This window comes from Hydra viridissima, unplaced genomic scaffold, assembly GCF_058129835.1.
Source record: "Hydra viridissima isolate aposymbiotic clone 2 unplaced genomic scaffold, HvirCarnegie_v1 scaffold_7, whole genome shotgun sequence".
Classification (NCBI taxonomy): Eukaryota; Metazoa; Cnidaria; class Hydrozoa; order Anthoathecata; family Hydridae; genus Hydra; species Hydra viridissima.
Genome location: NW_028324306.1, coordinates 8,664,445 through 8,672,562, shown reverse-complemented (window position 1 = coordinate 8,672,562; position 8,118 = coordinate 8,664,445). Strand labels below are relative to the sequence as shown.

The 8,118-nt window shown below is 31.1% G+C and overlaps 1 pseudogene across 1 annotated transcript; it reads left to right on the top strand.

Moving 5' to 3' along the window:
- Positions 1–600: 600 nt before the first annotated feature.
- Positions 601–4,755, top strand: LOC149886004 (uncharacterized; annotated as a pseudogene). Its single transcript, XR_016454320.1, has 4 exons — positions 601–660; positions 958–3,775; positions 3,934–4,186; positions 4,396–4,755. The product of XR_016454320.1 is annotated as an uncharacterized LOC149886004 (transcript).
- Positions 4,756–8,118: the final 3,363 nt, after the last annotated feature.

Sequence of the window (8,118 nt, the reverse complement as noted above, 5' to 3'; positions counted from 1 at the left end):
TCCTAACATAATAATAAAAAAAATTCCTGTGATCTTTAGATATTAAGTTAAAAATAAAGGTACAAATTGTTAAAAATGATTAAGTACGAAGAGATATTTTTTGGACACACAGATGAGGTTTTCGCTCACAATAAAATTTCTATCATCCAAAATTAGCATTTAGCATTACACAAAACATTGCACGTAATGTTAAGAAAAAATTTAAGCGTTTCTGACTATGATATAGAAATCATAACAATTGAAATAAATAATAATAAAAAACAATACATGATCAGAAGTGAATTATTTAAATTTACGTCATAACCAAATAACTTGTGGTGATCGAATGGAAGAAGAATCGCTGATATCACGATTGTGGAGAAACAAGTTAGTGGGCGGTTGTTTACTTTACCATAAAAATGTCTTAACTTTATTTTAACGATCTTTAAAATTTGCATAAATAGAGTAGATATTTTATCATTGCTATTGAGAAATAGGTGCTGCATAAATAGAACTTGTTTTTAGTTGAGTATGAAACAAAACAAATATTTTTATGAAAACTGTTGTTGCTTTTCAAAAGGAAATTGTGGATCATTCAAAAAACATAAAATTATAAACAAAATGTTCTACATTCATCAGCTGGGAGATGTTGATGTTAAGAAACACCTTATCAACTTAAAGGTAATTATGTATTTTAAATTTACGCAGACTGTAATATAATTTTTATAATTACATACTTTATAACTTCTCTGCAATAAGATTTTGAGACAAAGTTCTTTAAACAAAAAAAAATAGCTCTTTTAATTAATTCCTCACTCTTTTAATAAATAATCACTAAATTAATCACACTCTTGCAATATTGTATTTTAATAATAACAACAATGTATTTCAAACTTGTAAACATTTTTCGTGAAGAGTCAGATTATAAACAATGCTTTAAATGACACACTTATTAATTGTTTAAAAAATTGTTTTTAGGTCATGCGATTAAACGATAATAATATTTGGGAAGAAAAAGGACTTATTGCAAATAGACTTAAAAGAAATCTTGAAAAGGATGAACAAATATGTGCTTTTCACCGGTACACGTTTGGTATTGCATGGAGTCCTCCAAAAACATGCTTTCATCCTCACCATCTAAATATAAAAGGAAAAAAATCTCCCGCTTTAAGGGCGTCACCAATACATGTCGTCATATCAATGTCAAAGCGATACAATGAAGTATTTTCAGTTGGTGCAATGCTGTGTTTTACCCATTTAAAGCAAGAAACTGCTTTATCTAGAGTCAACAAAAACACCAATTTATGTTCAGAAACACAAACACAACAAGAACAAACATATATGACACCTGCTACTTCAGATGAAGAATTTGATCCCGGTGAAATTAATGTTTCACAGGAGATTTTGGACGAATCTCTAAGAAGCCGTGAGAGTGTAACTGAGGTTCTTAATGCAAGCCCAATAAAATTTAGATTAAAAAGGAAGTTCGAATATTTGGAAGATACTACTAAAGATAAGTTAAAACGCAAGTATGTTCGCCTAGAAAACTTATTAAAGAAAAAATTTGCGGAAGCTGTTGCTCCTGGACAAGAGGAAATACTTATAGATTTTCTTAACAGTAAAAATGTTGATGAAATAAATAGCCCTCTCCCAATTGAAATTATTCGTGCTCAGAAAGTATATAAGCAAAGTGATTCCATGGGAAAGTTAGTTATCCTCTCATTATTAGACCATACCTCTCATTATTAGACCATACCAAAAAGTTTATAATGAACACATTTGAGTGTACCAAACATCGTATAGAAACAGCAAGAAAATGGCATGCATCTCATAAAGGGTTGGCATTTCCAGAGAAGAAAGTATTCGTCCGATCTAGTCTTGATCAAACAAAGTGTGAACATTTCTTAGACTTTATATTTACAAGCGGTATTTTGCATGATGTTGCTTATGGAATAACCAAATTAAAATACGACAGCGGTGAAGAACAAAAGATAGTGCATGCAATACTGACGACAAAATATAGCCACGCTATCATGTTCTATCGAAAAAGTTGTAGTGAAAACAATTATATACCATTATCTGATTCAAGTTTGTGGAAAGTATTGCATGCAATAAAACCTTCAAGTCGAAAAAGCTTAGCTGGATTAGATGATGTTACTGCTTCAGGCATGAATGGTTTTCAAACATTACAAAAATTGGCACAAAGATTTAGTTCTAAATCTCTCGAAGCTGCCCTTGAAAAAGGAAAAAGGTATTTGAAAACAAGTTATCAAACCAATTGTAGTGTCAATGACTCAAACATTTCTTCTCATAGCTCAAAACATGCCTTATCAGATCCATCTGAAAAAAATCTTCAATCCAACACAGAGATATCAGAAGTGGTATGTGCCGATTGCTATGATTTGTGCAAAGCTATCGAGATGATCAAAGAACTAACAATTCAAAATTCTGACGATGCTGATTCTATTTATGATTTGGAAATTGCAGTAAAGGATGTATTCAACTACATAAAACACCTGATGAGAGATTCTCAACAGAAAAAGGCAAAAATCGAAGCTTTTAAGCAATTAAACGATGAAACTGCTTTCTGGCTTAAAAATTTTTGTCAAAAAATTCTTCCGGTTCGATACAGAGAGGGCCAAAGAGAGTATTTTGGCAAGAAAGGAATGAGTTTACATGTGGATATATTCTTCATAAAAATAGCAGGAAAGTTATTCAAACGTGTTTACTTTACTTCAATGTATAGGTGTGATCAGGGAATAGGTGATGTTGTTTCGTTAGCCACTGCAGTTTTAGACCAATTCAGAATTGATCAACCGCATATCAAGAAAATGTTTACCAAATCTGATAATGCCGGCTGCTATCAGGGAAATCTTTCAGCTGAAGCAATCTACAATGTATGCAAAGAGAGAGATATAAAGTTGCTGAGATATGATTATAATGAACCCTGTTGTGGAAAAGATCAATGTGACAGGGAGAGTGCAGTTGTAAAGACAATTTTAAGGAGTTACGTTGACTCTGGTAATAATCTTTTGACTGCTGAAGATATACACAAGGCTATGCATTATAGTTTTGGCGCTAAAGATGCAAAAGTAGCAGTTGCTCAAATTAGCAATGATAAAACTGTAGTTACTGGACCAAAGATTAAGAACATTAGCAACTATCACTCATTTGAGTTTGGTGAGAAAAGTATGAAGATGTGGCGTTATTTCAATATCGGTGAGGGAATTGAACAAGAGTATGGAAATCTTAAAATTCAACCCTCGATTAAGTTGTTGTTGCCATATAGCAAAACAGATAATTCAATTAAGCGTAACAAGTCACTTAAGGAAAAACAGAAAAGAAGTGACAGGCAATTATATTCATTAAGATTTTGCACTGAAATGAATTGTACTTTATCATTTGAAAGCGATGCTGAGTTAGAAGAACACATGCTATCCGGTCTTCATACAGTTCCGAAATCATTAACATCATTGGATAAAGTTCGCAACTCGTTTGTTCATAAGATGAAAATTACTTCACAACTAAATATGCCAATTTCTTCATCCTCTAACAGTGCTTCCGTAAAAGACAAACCACATTGCATGAACATTTTTCTATTGCAAGGTTGGGCATTACCAGTTCAAAGTTCATTTAGATTTTCAAATCAGCAGAAAGAACTGTTGTATAAATACTTTATTCGTGGAGAAGAATCAGGTAATAAAATGAGCCCTGAGCAGGTTCACATGCAGCTGAGGAGAGAACTTCCGCCTGATCAATATGTAACTAGCCAACAGATAAGATCTTTATTTTCAAGGTAGGCATTGTTGCTATCAAAACTTTTGCAAATTAGATTATGTTTCTGACTGTTAAATAGTTCTTTTACAAATATGAAATTAAAATTTAGGTGAAAGTTATAATTTTGTGTGTTTGTTTACATATGTTTAAAAATATGTACAATTGATATTGTTATAGATTTAGTAACCTGAAAAGAAAAGGTAAGCTGGTAGAACCGACAACAGAAAATAATGAAAATAGTCAGAATAACGATAACAAAGAAGTTTATGGCGAAAATGATGACTTTAATCTGGCAGGAGACAATGAAGATGATAATAAATATGAGGAAGACATCGCCAATCTTGCAAAAGAAATTTGTCTTGTATGGAAAGTGAATGATTGGGTTGCTGTTGCATATGAAAAACAATGGAATATTGGATATATTGTGGAGGTAATATTATTCAAAGTATATATTAGTTTCAAGTTTTTATTTTGTTTTACAAAACAGTGCTCTAAAATAAAAGGAATATAAATAAAATGTAAAAATAATTTCAGAATGACATTATATAAGACTTTACAAGTTTTATTGAATGTAAGCAAAATTAAACAAATCATAAACTCTTTATTATATTATTTTAAATGTTGCGCTAATACTTTTAGGTATCTATAACTGGGATCAGAGTTAATTGTATGATTAACGGGCAAGAGAAGAATACTTTTCGCTGGCCAGTTACTACCGAGGAGATAAATAACCAAACTGATAAAATTATCTGTTTAGTAAATGCTCCTTTTCTAATCAGTGGTTGTGGCGATTATTCATTATCCGAAGAAGACTATAATACAGTCATATCATTATTCTTAGAGAAACTTACTGCAGCAGAGTAGAAATTATGTGTGATGTGGTGGATAATGTGTGTAAATGACTCTATTAATAAATGAAAAACTAATTTTTAAATGGAAAAACATTTAAATGTTTGATTTATGTTTTATTTAATTAGCAATATAGTTATCTTGATGTTAGATTTTTGTTCAGTTTTTAATTCATGTTATATCATGCGTGTGACAAAATCACACGAATTTTTTTTATTATTATGTTAGGACCTTTTTGTATTGACAGTTGGATATGTTTACATTTTTACAAAACTAAGCGCCTCTGCCGTAATGGTTCATTTTGTAAGTATACTAAAACATTTTTTTCCAATTTCAAGCCTTAATATATTAATAGGCCTTAGGTATCACATAACTTTCTTTGCATTTTTAGACTCAATACCTTTGATAATTTCAAATCCTAAAAGAAAAATTGTGTGCAACACTTCGCCGCTAGAATTAACTCCGATTAAAAGTTGACAAAACTGATTGATTTTGTACTTTTGAACTATGATAATTAGCCAAGCGCACAGTGTCACGCAACTTTTTTATATTTTTTGGAGAGAGCTTTTGGGTTACGTCTGATATTAACTACAAAAGCTATGTGCAACTTTTTGCCTTGCGAAAAAAATGGGTTCAAAGGTGGCAAAAACTAAATTTCTAAAAATTTTTAAAAAAATCTCAAAAATTTAAGCCCAGATTCCGAGTGAACGAAACATTTTTGAAATTTTTTTTTTCCCCAACAGGTTTTTTCTATATTCTGATCAATATATAAAAAATTCAAGCAATTTGGAGGAGGTCACTTCCATTGACTGCCTGATTCTTACAAAAAATGACTCTTAGAAATAGACCCGACAGTATCTGAGTCTACTAAAATGGATGACGATAAACCTATCGAATCATTGGAAACTCAGTTATCCTTGCAGGAAATTCTTCAGCAAAAGATAAAGGAATCACTCTCGGAATCACGGTCAAAAGTTCTACAAAAATCATCGATTCATTCCGAAATTCGCAGTGAAATGAAATTTTGGGATGAAGGGGGATCCTGCGGAATGCTTTTGGAAGATCTTTACAAAAGTTTATTAACAATTCCACCAACTAGTGTGGAGTCAGAGCGCGCTTTTTCCGCTGCAGGAGCATTTTCAACAAAAATTCGATCAAGGCTCAACGACAAAACATTGGATATTTTGTGCTTTTTAAGAAGCTTTTTCAAAAATCAAAATGAAAATTGAACTTTCATTTTGCAATTTTATTTATGTAGTTCAAAAAAATTTTAATATGAAATATTTCCTTATTTTGTAATTTGTTTTAATTTTATTGTTTTGAACTAAATACATTTATGTTAAAAAATAATGTACTTTCTTTTCTTTATATTTTTTAAATTCTTCTATGATAATTCCGGAAATAAACCGGAATTCCGGATTTCATCTCCTGTAATTCCGAAAATCCGGAATTCAGTTTTTTACAAAAAAATGGATTCACTACCATGTAGTTAAGCCATTTGTACGTGTCAACTTAGGAATTTCGACCTTCCTGGCTTGACATTTTTGCCAGAAAAAGCCGTCAATGCAAAATCTTAAAAGGAGTTCAAAAAATTGCATTGATACTTAATAAGCTTGTCAAAGTGTGCAATTCAAACTTGTTAGCGCTTCTACCTGCTACAGCATTAAACTAATAATATATTATCACGGATTATCACGGGGGCGAATAGAAACTCTCCCCCCGTGCATAAATTTCCGTGGGAGGGGGGGGGGCACTGCCCCTTTTGCCCCCGTGGACTCAGCGCCTATGCACAAGCCTATGTCTTGGAGGAGGACAAATTTTCTCTATGAAATGAAGGAGGGTATAGGAGGTGGATGTCTTAAAAGAGAGATTTACTAGTTCAACTTTATGGCCTGGTAGTCAAAAATTTTCTCTATAACCTTTCAACTGTAATATCTTTTTGAGTTTAGATTGGGAGGAATATTTTCTGTATTTTTGATTTTATGTGGGTTGTAAAATATCCAAAATTTTGTCCCTAAATGAGTGTGAGATCATTTTTTAAAAAACAGATTAACTTTATTTCTAATTTGGTTTCGTTTTTGTTTCTTATTTAAATTAAAAAATAAACAGTTGAAATAAAAATTCAGTAGAAGCTGTGACTGTTCCAATTTTTATGTTGTTTAGTTAATAGCTTTTATTTGTTGTTTAATTTTATTTGCAAGGTATTGGGGAATTAATCATTCAGTGTAAAAATCTAAAAGTCTTCAAAGTCAAATAAAAAGACAGATGACATGTTGAAATGTGTAGTAAATTAACTATGACTTAAGTTAACTTGTGCTTTCAATAGTACCTTTTGGTTCCTGTGAAAATATTTTGTACAAATATGTAAGTCTCACATGCTTCTTTTGGGTTACCTTTTGTGCAATAGTAAGAAATACTTCTTTAAAAGCGTATATTTTTAAATATCCCTTTTATTAGCATTTTTTTCCTTTTGCACAGTGGGCCAGTAGGTGGACAAAATGGGAAAAATTTTAGTTGTCTAATCTTGAAAACCTATTCAATTTTAGTATCTACATATATTAGGAGAAATTTATTGATAATTTATTTATATTAAATCCCTTAGTTACCAGGACTCTAAGCATTTGAATATTAGGATAAAAAAAAAAAAAAAAAATTATAAATAAGTAATTAACGGTGACATCAACGTTGTGTTATATTTCAATTACATCTACGTTTTCGAAACAAAAAATTAGTACATGTCATTCTAGAGTATTTAGAGATAAGAAAAACCAATGTGTGAAATAAATTTGTCATAACATATTATCTCAGTTATATTTTGAAAATCACAGATTAAAAAAAAAAATTTCTTAAGAAACTTATTTTTTGCCGCACAATAACTAATAATTACCACAATTTGCCATGTGTTGTCTTATATTTATTTGAGCTATATGATGATTCAATCGAGTTTTAATTGATTGCTCGTCCCCTTAAATCCCCGTTCAGATTTTATGTATGTTTTAACTTGGTTGCTATGGTACTAAATTTTGCATAGCAACAACTCACTTTTGCATTAACGTTGTTTAAACAGTATTTTAATTGCGCTAAGTACACAATATTGGGGGTATGTATTAAAATGAGATTCATAATTCTTATGAGGTTAATTTAACAGAGATTAAATTAACCTTTTAAGAGATTAATTTAACAGAGAGTTTAAATATGGTCTTTCCAGTCTTCATGCATGGATTCGATTTTTTGAGATGGTATTGCACATTGCATATAAAAAAGAAACAAGAAAGTGGCAAGCAAGATGTAAAGAACACAAAGAAAAGGCATCTGTAGCTAAACGAAAGATTCAGACTGATTTTATGAACAAAATGGGACTTGTTGTTGATTTCCCTAAAAGTGGTGGTTCTGGAACAAGCGATGATGGCAATAGCTCAAGGCGTGCTTTTGCAGCATATTAACAAACAGCTGAAATTCTGGGTATTGATCAAAACCTTATATTTAGATTTTGCATTATCTTAGTAACGCTCT